This window comes from Hemitrygon akajei, chromosome 4, assembly GCF_048418815.1.
Source record: "Hemitrygon akajei chromosome 4, sHemAka1.3, whole genome shotgun sequence".
Classification (NCBI taxonomy): Eukaryota; Metazoa; Chordata; class Chondrichthyes; order Myliobatiformes; family Dasyatidae; genus Hemitrygon; species Hemitrygon akajei.
Genome location: NC_133127.1, coordinates 83,318,297 through 83,338,094, shown reverse-complemented (window position 1 = coordinate 83,338,094; position 19,798 = coordinate 83,318,297). Strand labels below are relative to the sequence as shown.

Below are 19,798 nucleotides of genomic sequence, written 5' to 3'. Positions count from 1 at the left end.
AGATGATCGAATGCTACATCTTAAAATGAAAATAACTCAATGCAAAGCAATTATTGATCATTCAGTTTTTAAGTTTTTGGTAGAATTATGCAATCCTTACTCAAATCTATGACTAACAAATGATAAAACAAGGTACAATTGGAATTGCTTTATTATGTTGCATGTAGTTAGATACAATGAAAAGTTTTGTAGGCCAGAAAGAATGACAATCTTCAAATCAGTGAATTCAAATGAATCAAGGACAGTGGAAGCGGTCTTTGTTCTTGCCGTGTGCTTGGGGGATGGAGGCTGCCATTTTGTGAGTTTGACATGCTGGGCTTGATTAGTGTTTTAAAGAAGACAAAGACTCTTCAGGTAATCTGCTGGACTGGAGGTCATTTCCAAATAAGGAGTTATTTGTGAGGTGTTCTTTGGTTAGCTTTGGTTCTTTGGTTATTTGTGAGGTGTTCTTTGGTTAGCAGGATTGTGAATGCCTGAGGTGATTCAAGCTCATTGCTGACTGAGAACAAAGAGCCATGAGTCAGCAACTGTCCCTTGATGGGGAGAGGACAATAGATGGATGCTAGCTTGTACCAGAGCCAATGATCAGGTGTTAAAGGCCAGACACATGACCTGTGGCTAATGACACGGGAATACGACATTTGAATTGATAAGAAATGGATATAAAAGTGGATGCTTTGTGGGTGCTGGTGGCAGTAATTTCGAAGAATAACCATCGCAGACACAAGTGAGAAGAACCCTGCGTGAAGCACGTGGAGAGTGAGTCAGGACCACGAGGAACAAGGAACGTCTGGCCAGCGTAAATTCCTCCGCCCAGTGTGGTGAACTACATATACCTGTCTGGACATGCCCCCTGCTGACTGCTCCTGTGGCTCCTCCCACAGACCCCTGTATAAAGGCGATTGAGGTCTGAGCCCAGCCTCTCAGTCTCCAGGATGTAGTATGGTGGTCAACCACTGCTTGTTCCTTCTTCCAGTCAATAAAAGCCGATATCTCGCCTTTACGTCTCAGACTGAGTTATTGATGGTGCATCACCCGGGTAATACCTTTGCTATTCTTTGACTATCCAGGAGAGTCAGGGATACTTAGCGGGTGTGCGCACAAGGTATTTAGTGTATGAATTCACGTATTTGTTAGTTTGAACAAAAAAAAGGTAATTGTCAGTAAATACAGATCTCGCTGTGCCTCACTCAGAATCGTTGGAAGAGGTAGAAGTGGTATCTCTCTCTCTCTTTTTTCCAACAGTTTATTTTGCACACTGTTCATACAGATCAGATTATTACACAGTACATTGGGGTAGAACAACAGAATGCAGAATAAAGTTTAACAGCTGCAGAGAAAGTACAGTGCAGGCAAACAACAGTGCGCAAGATCATAAGGAGGTGGATTGTGAGGTTGAGATTCCATCTTATCGTACTAAGGAGCCATTTAATAGTCTTACAACCTGATGGAAGCTGTCCTTCAGCTTAGTGCTACGTGCTTTCAGGTGTTTATGAGAGAAGTGTTGGATCCTGATGCTTTTGATCAGAGCTTCTTCAGAAGTCAAGAACCTCAAAAACTTGTTGCTTACAATCATTTAATAAGCATTACAAGATCAAAGAAGAAGCAAGGAAAGGAAGAGAGTGAGGAGCAACAGCAGAGCAAGAGACCATCCAACATGAGTGGTGTCATTTTCTTTTGATGGAGGATGTTACCATGTTTCTGTGTTATCGATTAGACTATTGCTTTTATGGACTGGACTTTCTCCGACTTGTGGTTTTTATATTCTGTCTTTTCCGCCCGTTCCTTTTCATTTTGTTGTAAGAGGGAAGGGGTTTGGGGTTTGATGTTCTTATTGCATTCTGTTAGTTATTTTGAGTGGGAGGGGGGTTTGGAGTCTAAGTTCTTGTTCCATTCTGTGCAGGGGATGGGGTTTGGGAGTTGATGATTGGGATCCCCTTTTTGTGTGAGGGAGGGTAGGTGGGTAGGTTTGATGTTTCTCTCTGAACAACTTTCAGGATGTGGAAACGATAGAAAGGGTGCAGAGGAGATTTACAATGATGTTGCCTAGATTGGGGAGTATGCCTTATGAGAATAGGTTGAGTGAACTCGGCCTATTCTCCTTGAAGCAGCAGAGGATGAGAGGTGACCTGATAGAGCTGTATAAGATGATGAGAGGCACTGATCGTGTCAGAGGCTTTTCCCCAGAGCTGAAATGGCTAACCCAAGAGGGCACAGATTTAAGGTGCTTGGAGGTAGGTACAGAGGAGATGTCAGGGGTAAGTTTTTAAACACAGAGAGTGGTGAGTGCATGGAATGGGCTGCTGGTGGTGGAGTCGGATATGATAGGATCTTTTAAAAGACTCCGGGATAGGTACATGGAGCTTAGGAAAATAGAGGGCTATGGGTAACCCCAGGTAATTTCTAAAGTAGGTACTTGTTCGGCACAACATTGTGGGCCGAGGGGCCTGTATTGTGCTGTAGGTTTTCTATGTTTCTAACATGGTCTGGTCTTCTTATATCAGATTGTTAACTCCACTGAATTTTTACAGATAACAGTTAACCATTGAGATAGCCCATATCCAAATAATGTGATACCTACAACTGCAAACACTAAAAAATACTGATCGGTAATTATATAAAAATACAAACAAGTAGAAGGAAATTAAGCTACCTGAGTCCGGCAGGGGAGAAGGAGAATTTTCATGGTGGATGGGATCTTTGAATATGTTGGCTGCTTTGCTGAGACAGCGTGGCATAGACAGAGACCAATGCAACTGAATTATTTGAGGTAGTAAAATATACCCTGAAAGGTCAAACAAAAATAATAAAAGAGGAATTATAAATTTTGATTTTCATAGAGCTTTTGAGAATGGTATTGCCTGGTAAATTCACAACTAAGATCTGAACATCTGGATTCAAGGGATCAGTAACAGAGTGGATAGGGATCAGAATGAAAAAAAAGCCATGTTTAAAAGATGGGATGCATTCAGACTCAGGAATTCAGAGAGTTCAAATACAATTTCAAAATTTGTGGACAACAACAAATTTGGCTATTTATTTACTACAAAGGGGAGCTGTAATAAAAGACAGAAAGATGTTACTAACCCTGAAGAATTTAATAAAAGATCTTAAAATAGACAGGAATAAGGTAGCACATTTAGGGATCAGATAGTTTTATCACTGTCTTACATGGCGAAATCTGTTGATTTGCAGCAGTAGTACAGTGCAAAGTCAAAATTACTATTAATTATAAAATACTGTGAATAATGCATTAAAGTAATGAGGTAGCATCCATGGATTTTTCATAGATCTAATAACAGAAGGGAAGAAGCTGTTCCTGAACCATTGAGTGTGTGTCTTCAGGCTCCTGTATCTCCTTTGTGACTGTAGTAAGAAGAGGAATGTCCTAGACAATGAGGATTTTTAATGCTGGATTCTGCTTTCCTGAGGCACTGCCCGTTGAATATGTCCTCAGTGGTGGTGAGCATTGAGCTTATGATGGAATTGGCTGAGTCCACAACCCCCTTTAGCCTCTTGTGATCCTGTGCATCGGAGCCTCCATACCAGATAGTGATGCAACCAATCAAATTTGCAAGAGGCTTTGGTGAAATACCAAATATAACCCAGTTAGCTGTACCCTACAACATCAGTCAGTGGATTATGACAGGAAGGAAGCAAGCAGTAAGTAAGGAAAGGTTTCTACATGTCCGATCCAATGTCTATAAGCACAGGCTCTCCCCAGGGCTGTGCTTTCTCACCCCTCCTGTTCTCACCTTATAAAAGGTGACTACCTCCACAGACAAGTCCACTAAAATCCTACATTTCGCAGATGTCGTTCAACTCGTTTTTAATAAGGATGTGACCTGCTATCAAATGAAGGTAAACTGTCTTGCAACATGGAATGCTCGTAACAACTTGGAGCTTAATGCTATCAAGACAGTGGAAAGGAGGTTTGACCAGCAATAACCCCCAACCTACACCCCCCCCCCCTTTGGAAATTAATGATGCAGAAAATCTAAAACAAAATCAGAAAGTGAGAGGAAAAAGTCAGCAGGTCAAGCAGCATCCATGGAAAGAAAAACAAAATATTTCAGGTTGAAGAATCTTTGTCAAGGCAAGTATTTGATCTCAAATACTAACTCTGCTTTTGTAAGAGCTACTGCAAAATTGTATAAATATACTAGTAAATTAACATGTCTGGCTGCATGCACCATACCGGCATATTATTAACAAAAGATGAAAAATATCAAGCTAGGTGATATTTAAAATGCTGATGTCATGAGGACTCTGTACAAAGTAATTCAAATGCAGAATTTAAAAAAAGTTATCAGCTGCAAATGGCTATTGCAAAGAAATCAGTTCCTGTGGTAACTCTGCACACTGGCCCATGATTAGCACAACACTTTTCGTCTTCAACTTCAAACAGGGAAGCTCTTCTGGTAATTTTAAACGATAGAAACATGGTGAAAAATGTTGTAATTTCACAATATAGTATTCTGAACAGTTGGTATGACTTCCATTTACAGGCTGTAACGGAGAATGAAATAATTTTTACTCCAGACCTGATGCAGCACAAAAAAAAAGATAAAGAGCACAATAGGAATAAAAAAATGGCAATAAATATAAATACATAAGATAGCTTATATAAGTTAATTGGATATGCATAAAGTGACTCTACATAAGTTGACTGACAGGAAATGATAAAGTAGTGATGGAGTTACTGTGTGGAGATGTTGACCAGCCTTACCCCTTAGGGAAAGTAACTGTTTTTGAGTCTGGTAGTACTGGCATTGTACTCCAATCTGCGAGATCTCATGTTCTCAATATTTATTTATTATTATTATTTCTTTTATGCTTGCACAATTGCACATGGGTTGTCTGTCTGTCCTGTTGGGTATGGTCTTGCATTGATTCTATCATGTTTCTTGGAATTACTGTGTACATCTGTAAGAAAATGAATCTCAGGGTTGTATATGGTGATGTATAGGCACTTTGACAATTTACTTTGAACTTTGAACATAGCACAGCAGTCATGTTGTTCTTATGATCAGATGCTTGCCAAACCCTGTAAAGCTTCCAAGCATTGTAGTTCCAAGCACATGCTGTCAATGTTCTATACGAGCCACTGTTTATACATTAGTCCGTGGAACCTGAAATAGTAAGCTCTTCAATTGTATAGTTGTAGTCCTACATAGATTATAGAATTGATGTTCAATGCTCCCCCTGGTGGAAAGAGGATGATACCAGGCAGAAAATAATGGTATATTGCTTCCAACCCCCTCCTTGCCCTGGTAAGCCTCTACCATTCTTACTGAAGTTTCCATACACTTATTTTACCTCATAATACCTACTGTTTCAGGCAGAACCTCCTCTATAATGCTAAAGTAGGGTGCTAAGGCACATATGGTCCTTTGACATGGTATCAATGGATGTGAACATGTGCAAGCTCTGCCCATTAATAGCAGGCACCGTATAAACTAACCAGTTATTCTCAAATAGATTGCTGCTGGCTGACTGCCCCCCCCCCCAAAAAAAGTTGAATTTGAGAGCTGTCTGGTCCTTCTCTGATCTACCCCAGAATGATTTCACTTATCTTACCATGACCCTCAAGATGCAACTCCATTCTTAAGGTTACAGCTCCATGAAGACAGTTGTTGAAATGCTTACACCACCGTCTGTAGGTTGCCAGTGATGCCTGGGCAATTTCCTTTACCCAAAAAAGGCCCAGCACTCAAAATGACTCCAGTCACAATAAAACTAACATATTCAGCATTTAAGACTCCAAGTTCCCTGTGAAATTCTGTTGAAGTGATTGATTAAGTTTTACAGTTTACAATAATAGGTTCTTTCTATAAATGCTGTTGTACTAAAACTGTGGCAGAGAACAGTGAAAGGCCATGAAGACCAAAACTTACAATATTAGGTTGCAAGTGACAAATTTGTCCATAACTGCATCCCTGCCCCACTTTCCATGAGACCACTCCACATTGCTACACATGATCATGAGGATTTGATGCAAAACATTATTATTCATTCAATAACATTTTTATTAAAACTTCTAATTTTAATCTAGTTTTATTAATTATTGATAAAGTAATTAACATTTTTAAATAATGCATGAATATGTAGCCAATTATTTCAGACCAGTCATAAGAGACAACTCAATGCATAGTATACTGCAGTGTTAAAAACTTCCACTTTAAAAGTGTCAGCTCCTGAATGTGGCCTCTGCTTTCAAAAGGGAGGAACAAACCAACCACAATACTTATCACGCAGACATATAAAGCTCAGAGAACGACCTCTAGATAGCCATATGAGTAAAATGCTCGCCGAATAGCTGAAGTCTTACAAATTTAGGCAAAGCATAACCAATTTAATACAACCCATTTCACACCTTCGGCAAGATTAAAATTAACTTCCATTCAACCAAAATTAAACTATCAGAAACAGAGCAATTGCAGAATATCTTTAATAAATCTCACAGACTCCAGGTCATTAAATACATCATTAGCTCCTTAACAAGCAGAACGATTGTAAACATACCTTGATTGGCTATTCAGTGAGACATTTAATAGCAGTATGTTCAAACACCCTCAACTCCAAAATTAGGTTATTGCACTGGATGGTGTAAATTATAACAGTGGACCCACCTTTGAGATGCTTGTTGTGAAAGTAATCATATAATCTTAAAATGAAGTTATAAATTGCATGCATCGCATTCTTAAATCCACTTCCGAAAAATTAGGTCTGTTATCAAGGCAATAATTGCGTCCAAGACACAAAGTAATTACGAACCCTCCCTACAGCCCGCAACTACACACAAACACACATCAGCAAACAGATTAATCAAAAGCAACCACTCCCTATAGAAATAGAAATCTCGGTAGAAATCGGGGTCAGATCGGTCTTCTAACCACATCTCATATGCGCCCGCGTATATTATATTTCGGGGCATGGTTTTCTGAACCGTGTCAAAAGATTATAGAAATGGAAATCTAAGTCTATTTACGCACCCATTGTAGAAATGATCTGAATCAATCATTTGGTTTCGAAGGGAAAAAACTGCAGTGTTCTGCTCCAACAAGAAAGCAAGCAATATCTTTAGCAATAAGGTCCCTAACAGCCAAAAAAAAAATCGTTTATAACTTCACGTGCGTAAAGTGTATCGAGCCTGACAAGTACTTACCCAGCACTGAAGCGCTATTGACGCATTTCGGCTTTATTACGTTCGAAAGTCTTGGCTCTCCGCATAGTTCGGATTTGCTTGAAAAATCTGCTGAGGCTCCTCAAGTAAGCTGAGCCTGAGAACTGTAAAGCGAACAGTCCAGCACACCTTCTCCACATCCTACAGTCATTTATGCTCCTGTCATATGATGTAACTGAGTGTTTTTTTCTCTCTACTATGCTCAGAGACAGGATTAATCAATGGCAGAGAAAATGATAGGCAGAAAGGAACTATGATCGTCCAGGTGAATAAAACATATCAAAGGTTTGAATTTTGATGGAAATTTCTATATTACTGGCGTTAAACTATTACACTAAAACAGAACAGAACTCAGACCATTCCAAATTATTCTGATTTTAAAGTAAATGAAGCAAATCTGGTCTGGTTGAGGGGAGGTGTAGGTGAAGAATGAAAAATTATGTGTTAATCCATGCTGTCACCATTTATCCCTAGCCTTCAGGAAAACTATATATATTGTCAATAAGCTGGTTACAATACTTGAAAATTTAAGAAGACAACGTTTGAATATTCTTGAGGGAAAGAATATGGAATCTGTGATTTGTTCAAAGCTTTTTTTTAAACAGAATAAAGTGAACATCAAGGTTTATTTCTTAAATCTTCATCAAATTATTAAATAATGCACTGTTCAGTCCAATATGATTATTTTGGTTGTGTAGTAGAGTTACCTAATTATTCCCACTATTGATATTCTATGACTGCTTTTATATTACATCTGCACACAAATCTGTATTGAAAGATATTATTAAATCTACTTCAACTGCTCTTGCATTTCAGATCACAACAAATCATTTTAGAAGATGAAGGTTCCCACATTACATTTGGTTGTTTTGACAATTACCTCTGCTTATTGGAACTCAATATCTTATATAGAGTTTTTGAAAAACTTATTGGACATTTATTCTCACTCTGCTTCTAATAAAGGTAAGAAGTCATTGTGCTTTCTAAATTTCCTTCCACATCTCAAAGTTCAAAGTTAACTGGAAATGTATTATCAAAGTACATATGTGTGACCATTTACAACCCTGGCATTCTCAGAAAATCCAAGAAACATAACAAAATCAATGAAAGGCCACACCCAATAGGATAAACAAAGAACCAATGCGTAAAAGACAACACAGTGCCAATACAAAATAATAAATAAGTAAATAAATAAATAAATAGATAAGCATAATGTCAAGAACATGAGAAGACAAGTCCTTGGAAGTGAGCCCATAGGTTGTGGGAACAGTTCAGTGATGGGGGTAAATGTAATTGAGTGAAGTTGTCCCCACTGGTTGAAGACCCTGATGGTTAAGGGGTAATAACTGTTCCCAAACCTGGTGGTGTGGGTCCTGAGGCTCTTCTACCTTCTTCCTGATGGCAGCAGCAAGAACAGAGCATGGCCTGGGTGATGGGGAGGCTGCTTTCCTGTGACACTGCTCCTCTGAATGGTGGGAGAGCTTTACACCTGTTCAAGTTGTACCATTCAGTCTTTTCCACCTCACCCCAGTCTTCGAAACTACCTTACTTCTTATTTTGTTTAATATTATCTGCCATCTCTTCCTTCTTCCTGAAACATGGCTTCCCTGGCACGGATAATACGGTTCTTGACTGCATCTCACCTATTTCCTCCAGAAGAGAGCAAGAACAGAATTTTCCTTTCCACTCCACCAGCTTCCACCTTTAACGGATCACTCTTCTGCCACCTTCATCAGAGACTTGCTCCTGTTCCCTTTCCCTTTTAGAACTACAAAGGAAGTTAACCCTTGGTGTGTCTCTGTCTCCACATAATGTGGCATTTTCTTATGCAATCGCAGGAGCTGCAACATCTTCCCTTTTCTTCCCACCGTCGAGGAGCCCAGATCACCCCTTTAGGTGAAGCAGCAGTTCAACTTTACTTTGGCAACTACTTTGTGCTGCACGTGATGCTCACTTCAGTGCTGGACAGACCAAAAGCAGATTGACTAGTTGCCATGTGAAACATGTGTGTTTGATCCATAGGGTTCAAAGTGAAGTGTTGCCTCACCTGGCAGTACTATTGTGGCCCTGAATAGAGGTGATGGAGGAGGCCCCCTTCACCTGTGAATCTGTCCTGACGAAGGGTCTCGGCCCGAAACGTCGACAGTGCTTCTCCCTATAGATACTGCCTGACCTGCTGTGCTCCACCAGCATTTTGTGTGTGTTGCTTGAATTTCCAGAATCTGCAGATTTCCTCGTGATTTCCATTGTATCCAGTGTTCCCGATGCGGCCTCCTCTACATTGGTGAGACCCGTCATAAATTGGGGGATCTCTTCATCGAGCACCTCTGCACTGTCGGCCACAAGTAAAACTTCCCTGTGGCCAAACATTTTAATTCCCATTCCCATTCCCATTCCTATCCTGACGTGTTGATCCATGGCTTCCTCTTGTGCCAAGATGACACTATCCACAGGGTGGAGGAACAACACCTTATATTCCATCTAGGTACCAGTTGGAATGAATATCAATTTCTCCTTCCAGTGATCAAAATTTCCTCCCCTCCCCCCCCCCATTCCCTACTCTGACCTTTTACTTCTTCTCAGCTGCTTATTACATCCCCTGGGTCCCCTCCACCTTCCCTTTCTCTGATTGGTTTTTCACCTGGCACCTTCCACCCTGCCCCCACCTTCTTTATGGGGCCTCTGTCCCCTCCTTCTTCATCCTGATGAAAGGTCTCAGCCCAAAATGTTCACTGCTCATTTCAACAGATGCTGCCCGACCTGCCGAGTTCATCCAGCTTTTGTACGTGTTGATTTGGCCACAGCATCTGCAGTGTACTTTGTGTTCCCTTTCTCCTATTGTCCACTATCCTCTGCTATCAGTCTTTGACCTTTCCCACCCACCTGGCTTCACCTATCACCTTCCAGCAAGTCTCTTCCCCTCCCCCCACTTTTCAGTTCAGGCATTCGCCACCTTCCCTCTCAGTCCTGAAGATGGCTCCTGGCCCGAAAAGTCGACTGTTTACCCTTTTCCATCGATGCTGCCTGACCTGTTGAGTTCCACCAGCATTTTGTGTGTGTTTAGATTTCCAGCATCCGCAGAATTTCTCATGCCGATTTACTACAGACCTTGGCTTCCAATTCTATGTCATTTCTATTCCCCATCTCACTCCCACTCTGATCTGTCTGCCTGTGGCCTCTTTTACTGCCCACTGAGGCCTAATGTAAACACAAAGCGTGTCTCATCAGGTGTCTGGGCACATTGCAGTCTTTCAGACTCAATAACAATTCCAATGACTCTGGTTACTTTCTCTGGATCCCTCCTGTCAGCTACCCATCTTAGTTCTCTTTTGTTCTCTATACAATTATTACCTGATTTGCTGAACATTTCCTACACCTCCAAAACCAGCAATTCACAAGTTTTGTATGCCTTCTTGTCTCTTTAATTATCCTTATTAATTAATCAACTAGATGGCTTCATCAACAGCTCATCACTCTATCTTTACCCTATCAGAGATATTCCCATTGTCCAATCTATCCCTTTTCTACCCTCCCTGCAATTTAAGACCAACTTCTTTTCTCTCCCGCCCTGTTTTGGTTTCTCTTTCACAGATGCTACTTAACATTCTGAATATTTTTCAGCATTTGCTGTTTTTATTTCAGATTTATTTCTGATTTTCATTAACTTGTTGACTGTTCAGGGCTGGATATGCCCGGCTGGAAGTGCGATGAGATGTCTCAAGCTTGATTTGATGCACAAAAATTGTCAGCCAATGTCAGAATGTGTACTAGGGCCTTATTAGGATATGTGGGCTGCCCCTTATCTCCCATCACTGCTTGATTGCATTTACAGAGCTGTACTCCACCATAATGAAGGTTCAGCCAGGGATGTGTATGCATTTTCATTAATGGAGACATACAGTATAACACAAGGGATCTTACTGGGCAGGTTCTTTGCTTTAATCAGGTAGGGTGGAACAATCTCACTTAGCAGAAAAGCAGTCTTTAATTGCAAGTTCTTCGAACATATCTCATCATTGCTTTCTCTGCAAAGCCGAGGAAACATCTTTTAAATCATTGAGCCTTTGTTTATTGGAACACTGAGAGGAAATTGTTGAGATGGGTCTCTACCAGGTTAAAGATTTACTGTACCATCAGTTGATAGGCCATAAACACAAGGCAGTCGAACTGCAACTGGGAAGTTGGAGGTCAGTAAGTATCAGCATGACTGACCATCGTAAGGTCCCAATGGCCTACACCTCAAATAGCCTCTGACAACCAAGACCAGCTCTTGGCCTTCATGAGTGGCTTAGTTACCAAGCCCAGAGAAACTGTTTCTACCAACAGGAGAAGGGGCAGAGGCATGTTAATTGTGCTTTAAAATCGGCCGCAGGGGGAAATATTCGGGAAAAGATGGGGGGAGGGAGGAAGGGCAGTGGGTGGCCTGACAGGCTGATTGAGCAAGGAAACTGAGGAGCATTTGCGCAACATCTTCCATGCAGCCTGGGGAACATAATTTGCACAATGGAAGGGGTTCTGCTTTTATCTCACTGGCAAGTCTCCTTCCGTGGAACAGCTGATCGAGCAGATTTTTACTCTCATGGAGCCTCAGACCTAGTCTTCCAGAACTCTGCTAATACTGAGCCAGCAGTACAGAGTGAGTAGACTACTGTTCTTCATTGGACACCCTAACACCCATTTGAGGCCAGACAGTTGTCTTTGATGTGAATCTAGAAACTATGTACATGCCGGGCTGCAGAAATGCAGCATTAGTCTATCCAGCCTCGAGCATTCCAGAGGCACTTATGAGACTGAAAGTCCTGTCCTCTTTGAGGGGGTCATGTCTTCTCCTCCAACCACGAGATGGTCTCGCCAGCGTCCCACATTGGATTTCTTGCAACTGGGACCCAGCCCATTCAGAGCAGCTGTTTGCTGGGTGCAGTTACCACAGATTTGTGCTTCACCAGCCGGGTAAGAGGCCAACTGTCCACCAGAGCAGTACCATGCCACTTTTCTAGAATTTCTAAATTTTCTGAAATGCTAGCAGATCAAAGAGATATGGATGGTGGTTAAATAGACAATTAGGGTCTTTTAAGAGACTTTTGGATAGGTACATGGAGCTTAGAAAATTAGAGGGCTATGGGTAAGCCTAGTAATTTCTAAGGTAGGTACATGTTCGGCTCAACTTTGTGGGCCGAAGGGCCTGTATTGTGCTGTCGGGTTTCTATGTTCCTATGTTTAATTCTACGCTTAGTTTCAGTTTGAGTAAATTTTGATTTTTGACTTTGTTGAAAGGTCTTATATTCATTGTCTTGATCTTAACTGAGGAATGTATATAGTCAGCGTTGAAGACATTGATTGGATTTGCCACAGGGAAAGTGGTGAAAGCATTGTGATGTACGGACATGTACATCTACAACAGAAGGTTAATTTGACACAACATGGGAAGAGATGATAAATCGTAGAGGCGCAGGTGTTAAATAATTGGCAAACACTTCATGGAAAGCAGCCATCTGTTCCTCTGACAGCTAATGAGAGGTCCACTGAAGCATCCTGATGTTCGTGCAGATCAGCAGCCTCCTTGTGCTGCAGACAGGCTTACTGTTGGTTCATTGTAGACATGGGGAGAGAAACCTGCTCCGTCACCTTTGAGGCTGTAGATGACATCAAAGCAAGAGCACATCCAGCACGAAGCATGCAAAGTACTGGAGGAACTCAGGAGGTCAGACTGCATCTGGAGAGGGGAATGAACAGTCTAAATTTCGGGTCCAGATCCTTTATCAGGACTCTCTCATATCACTTCGAAAGCTGTAAAAAAAAATCTAGGATCAGGGCTTAAGTTCTCAGCATTGTAAGTGAATCTGAAGGGAAAATACCCTGATGCAGGGTTTTGTCCTGAAACCTTGACTATTCCTTTCCTCCTGCAGATGCTACTTGATGCACTGTAGATTGTTTGTAGCCCCAAATTCCAGTGTAACCACGTAGGAATGCATTGTCTCAGCTGCAGAAGTTTACTCATGTTTGTAATAAGCAAATTTTACACAGAGAACTAAATAATCTTAGCAACCATCTCCAGTACCAGCAAAACCTGCCAGCAACATTGGCCTCTCACACTTGAAAACAGCAGAGACATTTACGCACTGTTACTATCAAAGCTGGAGCTTGCCATTACGTTCACAGTCAGAGAGTCTAGGCCCATGTTTACATCCCATAAGCAGGGTCTTCTGCAGCTTTAAGGGGAAGTTCATGGAGATGAAGCCAGCATCTTTGGACGTCCTGGGACACCAGTGTGTTTACACATCCATAGGCCTTACAGCCTTTTCCTTAGATACAGCTCATGTACTCCAAAGCCATTCTTACACCCTGAGATTCCTCCTTTAGACACTAATTTGAAGAGTGCCAAGCCCCTTCCTCTTTCCCCATAGCTAACGGAGAGCACAACTACACACTATTGGTTGCAAACTAACAAAAGAAGCCTTGCATCTCAGAAACTAGCCTTGACCTTAAATGGTCCCATGCAGTCAATGAGGTAAAGTCGGCACCCAATTAAACAAATAGCATTTATCCATTATTCCTCAACAAGGCATTCAATCTGGATGAGAACTAGCTGTGCCTTTGCATCATAACTCATCATAACAGACAAAGGATCTGTAAATGTAGCTGACTACAAAGGTTTTTAAGTGGGTAATTGATTAGCATTTGGAAAGCTGTCTAACAAAAGGAGCTGCATGCCCTCAAGCACTTGGACTTTCAGAAGATGAATTATATAATTGCCACGTGGATTGCGTCCAAACTGATTCATAAAATAGCCGTTGCACAGGAGTCCATAGAGCTTGGAGGTCACATAGACTCCAGTATTAAATTGTGCATTCTTATATTTATCAGTTGGCATAGCAGACATGTGGGTGCAGATCTTCCATACACATCCCAAAAGCAACCACCCCCTTCTCCACCCCATATCAATCTAATACCAACTGCCTGCTCTCTGGGTAATCTCCAACTGATCCAGGTAAGGCTGCAAATGGTTCACTACAGGGCTAGATCTACACTTCCGTAAAGAATGGCCCGAGTGCTTGTGGACTCTGAACTGTAACTGGGCTTTCTGCTGAAAGCTCAGCTAAATTTCAGAGCACCCAGACTGCAGTCATCTCCATCTGTATAAACATAAGAGTAACAGCATCTTGAGATTTCAAAGCATTAATTTTCTAGTCAATCAAAGCAAAGGAAGCTGTGTCAAAAGAAGCCCTGACTGACTGCCAAACTCTGAGAGAGCACAGATGCTACATAGGGTAGTAGAAGCACTAATGCAAATGTGGTTGCTGCCTACCAAATGCCAGTTATGGAGCAGTGATTTATTTTAACTGTTTTTGCTGCACTCCTCCATCTCCAGCCCTGTTGCAGCCTCTGCTTTCTCATGCAGTTTCCACTGCTGGGCTCAGTGATAATGGGCCTGCACCTAGCAGTGCCACTCGCCTTCTCTGCCATCCCGCTCATCTCAGCTCTATTCGTAGTTGTCTTTTCACACAAGCCCCACTTCCCTCTGGCCTCTCAGAGGTCTGGAAGCTCAAGAGGTCATTTTCTGCAACTCTTAAGTTGCACAAGACAAATAACATAAGCATTTGTACAGTGAAGTTGCCCAGCAAAAATGTCTTTGTTCCCTAAATAGAACTGTAAGCCATAGCCAGTCAGCAGCAAAGGTAGCAGATCAGAGGATGCTGTGCTGGATCAAACCAGGACTGTGACATGAGCCAGGATTTCCATGTCGATATGTGGATTATTCCCAAAAGAGAAGCATGAGACAAGACTGCAGTGGGAGATGCCCCCTCTTCATTCCCAATGTCTCACTTGATGTCAGATAAATACTTCAATTCAGTCAGTGAGGTCATTAGTACTTTTACATGATTTTGCATAGATTTGTGGAAGGGTGGGTCAAAGATTGCTGCGTTTTCAGTGGTGTAGAAGGTTGTTATAGGTTACAAAAGGACGTTGATGGGGTGAAGAGCTGGGCTGAGAAGCAGCAGATGATACTCAGTGTGGAATGGTGTGAAGTGATGCATTTTGGGAAGTCATATTTGAAGCAAGAGTGCAGGGTTACTGGCAGGATTCTTAGCAGTGTGAAGGAACACAGGAATCTTGAGGTCCACATCCATAGATCCCTCAGATTTGCCATGCAATTTGATAGGGTGGTTAAAAAGATGCATGGTGTGTTGGCCTATTCTAGTTGGGGGATTGAGTTCAAGAGCTGTGAGGAAATGTTACAGCTCTTTAAAACTCTGATTACTCCACACTTGGAGTCCTGCCAAAGGGTTTTGGCCTGAAATATCAACTGTACTTTTTTCCATAGATGCTACCTGGCCTGCTGAGTTCCTCCAGCATTTTGTGTGTTGCTTGGATTTCCAGCATCTACAGGTTTTCTCTTGTTTGGAATGTTGAGGTCCATTCTGGTTGCCTTATTATAGGAAGGATGTGGAAACTTTAGAGAGGGAGCAGAGGGATGCTGGCTGAAATAGAGAGCATGTCTTTTGAGGACTGGTTTAGTGAGCTAGAGTGAACGAGGATGAGACATGACTTGATAGAGGTATATAAGATGACAAGAGAAATAGATAGAGTGGATAACCAGTTCTTTTTATCCCCAGAATGGAAAGGGTTAATATGAAAGGGCTTAATTTTAATCTGATTGGAGGAATGTATAGTTGGGATGCAAGAGGTAGTTTTGTTTTACACAAAGAGTGGTGGATGTGTGGAATGTGCTGCTAGGATTGATGGTAGAAGGCAGACTGGATTGCTGAGAGCTGGCATTGACTCGATTGGCAGAATGTCCTCCTTCTGTGTCACGGACACCCATGAGCAACTATGGAACCTAATTTGAATGAGATAACCTGCAGACTGAAACTGGAGCAGTAACCTAAGAAACAAAACATCTTAGCTACAATGCTTTTTAAACCATGAAACACCATTTAATGAAGCTCTTTCCTGCCTAAGCACAAGTTCTAGTGAAGAATAAGTAAAGGTGATTCGCTTCCCAGTTTTTTAAAGGAATTATTAGTTAAAGTCTACCCCCTGCTGATTCAAAATGCAACATAAAAAGGAATTTTCTAACTGATTCCAGATGATTAAGCCAATAATTTAAACATTGCTTTGGGCTATCTATCAGTTGCTTTCACAGTTGCTGGCAAAATACATTAATATGATTAGTATAATTTTGCTCATCATAATTACTTTCTGCATGTGTCATTATTTACAATTACCTTCATTATTTTGCCTATTATTACATGCTTTGCTTATGGAATTGTATATGACTTTGTTCTGCTTAATGAATTTCTGATTTGGTGTATGCAAGTGAAAGAGTGTTTACCAGGACTGAATCAAATTAAGGACTTAAATGCTCTAAGTGTGAAGTGAAATCTCCAGCACTTTATGTGCATTCACATGTGAACATACAGTGGTATTTCACCTCCACCATGAACAAATATTTAACCAGTTTTGTAGTAATAATACTTGTCCTCAGCATTTCCTTTGGGTGCTTTGTATCAATGATCTACCAAACATCTCACTGCATCAATGACAAGAAAATGTTGCCAATATGCCTACCTTCACAAGAAACAATTGTGTGAAATAATAGGACAGCTGAATACCTGATAGATGTTGCTGATCAGTACTTCTCCTACACTACCTTGATGTTTATACAATGGTTAGTGATACACCTCTATTCTTCCTCAAATTTTTAAAATCTTTTAAGATGCTTGAGCAATTTCTGTTTCTGAAGATTTCCCTTTTTGTCTCACTGGTTACATGTCAAAGTACTCATCTATCAAGCAATACGCAAAGTCAGATTTGCCATGTACAAATTGGATACATTTCTCTTATTTGTGAATTAGCTAATGCTTGATAATTGCACTGTTTACACCTACTGTTAATTTAGAAACAGATGATCCAAGTTTCAAAAACAGTAAACTGAGACACCTAAAGGAACTAACCTGATCCCTCCTGGTTCTGATGCATGGTTACTGTAATATTTTGCAACTCCAGAAAGTAATCAAATGAAAAGCACAGGATCCTGGGATAGTGTCCACTTGGTTTCTTTAGTGAGGCACGTAAATATGGCATGGTGTCATGATGAAGTATGCCATTCAAGTACTTCTTAAATATAACCCAAAGTGAATTATGTGAACAAAGAATGCTTAATTAAACAATATATTTACAATATTACTCAAATATTAAGTACATTAGACTCCTTCCTACTTAGCTATAAATTCCAACTGTAGAGTATGCATCACAACTCAAATATCTAATGTATTTCTCTCTTATGTAATTTATTAATTTTGCAGAGTACTGTATCTGTATATAGATAGGGTGACTAAGACTTTTACAGTTCACGGTACTGTATTTGTCATTGTGGAGCAGAGAGCAAGTTTGTAAGTTTGGTGGGAACAAAAGATGTTGGGAATAGTGAGGACTGGAGTGCCACAGGAGGACTATGGGACAGATGACAGAGAAAGAGTGCCAGAGGCAGGATGGCAGTGGGTGGCATGGGGACAGGCACTCCAGGCCCTGAGACACAGGCAAAGTCATTTGATTCTGAACAATTCGTTTACTGATCATTGCAAAATGGCTCTCTGGTGCGTCCAGCTCCCTTCCCTCTCCTTTCCCCTCCCTTCCCCTCCCTTCCCCCTCCTTTCCCTCTCCCTTCCCCTTTTCCCAACCATGTTTCCCCTCTCCCTGCCCCCTTTCCAATCTCAATCCACATTAGAGACCCATATCAGAATTGGGTTTATCATCATGCACATCTGTCATGAAATTTGTTGTTTTTTTGTGGCATTTAATTACTACAGTGTTGTGCAAAAGTCTTTGGCAGCCATATGTGCCTAAGAATACTATATAATACAGCTACTATATAGACATCCCCAGCAGAGTAAATTTTAAATTGTCCCATTCAGGCCTAAAATTTATTCGATGTGGAGGATATCTTACACTTCTGGGATAATGTCTTTCTTGCAAAGGGTGGTCATTGCTTGGCAGGGGAGACTTGTGGCTGTGAAACAATCTCAGATCCTGGGTCCTCCTCCATGGTGGGTGTAGGAGTTGATCCTGGAACTGCAGGAAGTGCTTCTGACAGCCCTGGCCACCTTTCCTCTCTACCAATTGACTCTGCTCTCCTCAATTGATCGAAATATTATCTCCAGATGACATCAGACAAAATCTCCACTACGTAGAAGAGTGCTCCAGTTCTGTCCTTAATCTTTCCAAGTACACACTTTCAATTATCTCTGCAGACTCTTGCCAGGGCTGCTTAACCAGGAGTGAAAAATAGAAGATCCTTGTTTGAGGAGCCCTGAATTTAGTTTGTCCCGGCTCTTTGTCCTGCATACTCCTTCTGAGATTGGGTTTGAGGTGATCTAAAGGTACAGTGTAGCTGGTGATTTGTTGGGTGTGGAGTGCACTGCATTGCGATATGCAAGGAGGGAGTTGGCAAGGTTCTGAGTCAGTGTCAGTGTAGTGTGTTGTGCTGATATTGCCCACAGTGTGTTCCATAAACTCTGAACAAACCTTTCCAGCAGCCGTTTGTAGTTGGGTGGTAGAATGTAGGTATAATGTGTCTTATTCCATTCATTTTCAGGAACGACTGAAACTGTTCTGTAGCAAATGGTGGTCCATTATTACTGACTAAGTGTTGTGGAACACCAGTACTTGACAAGAGACTTCTCAACAGAGTGCAAGGCTGTAGTGGAGGCCATTGGGAACACTTCTGGCCATCTTGTAGCTCCATTCAGTACTACCAAGAAATTTGTGACCATGAGAGGTCTGGTAAGATCCACATGAATCCTCTGCAAGGGCAAAACAAGCCATTCTCAGAGATGGAAAGATGCTGTTCTTGGCATCTTCTAGACATGTTGACATCCCAAACAGTGCATAGCACGTTGCTTGATCTGCTGATCTATCGTAGACCTTCCGACAAAGCTTTGAACCATTGCTCTCATTTTGACCACACCTAGGTGTGCTGGTCCTCCATCATGTTAGCTCTCAGGTTGGTTGGTACTATAACTCTCAGTCCCCACATTAGGCAAGCCCCATCAAGGGCAAGCTCATCCCAGCGTTGATTAAAATGGGCTAATCGGAATTTCTGCAACACATTCCAGCCATTTTGAGTGCCCATGTAGGTAGACCTGAGACAGTGTGGCGTCTTTTCTGGTTGGATCATCTCACATAAGGTGAGGTGTCACAGACAAGCTTCACTAAACAATGTGGATCATTATGTGTGAGTACAGTTACTGATGGACAAAGTTAAATTTGCATTAGGGAGAGTACGTCAAGAAGTGAGTCCTCTTCCATAAATTTTTCAGGTATGTCTTTTTCCAAGGGTAAACAGGACAATCGATTGGCATTTCCCTGATTAGTTGTCCTCTTGAATTCAATGTTGTACTTGATTCCTCCAAGAAACAGAGCCCACCTCTGATACATGCTGTTGCTGTTAACGGAACACCCTTCTGTGGATTGAAAATGGCCACTCATGGTTGATGATCAGTAACAAAGGTAAACTTATTACTGGAAATGTTTTACAGTCCACACCAGACTCAAGGTCTCTCTGTCAATCTGTAGGTAATTTTTCTCTGCACCAATAAGGGAACATGATAC

At 41.4% G+C, this 19,798-nt stretch overlaps 1 protein-coding gene across 5 annotated transcripts in view; it reads right to left on the bottom strand.

The window, feature by feature from the left end:
• LOC140726502 (E3 ubiquitin-protein ligase MARCHF1-like) overlaps nucleotides 1–7,337 on the bottom strand; it is a 510,551-nt gene extending 503,214 nt beyond the window's left edge. For all 5 annotated transcript variants that reach the window (XM_073042973.1, XM_073042974.1, XM_073042972.1 and 2 more), the window contains exon 1: nucleotides 7,169–7,337. The gene's annotated coding sequence lies outside the window, so the exon portion shown is untranslated. The remainder of the gene's footprint in view (nucleotides 1–7,168) is intronic.
• Nucleotides 7,338–19,798: the final 12,461 nt, after the last annotated feature.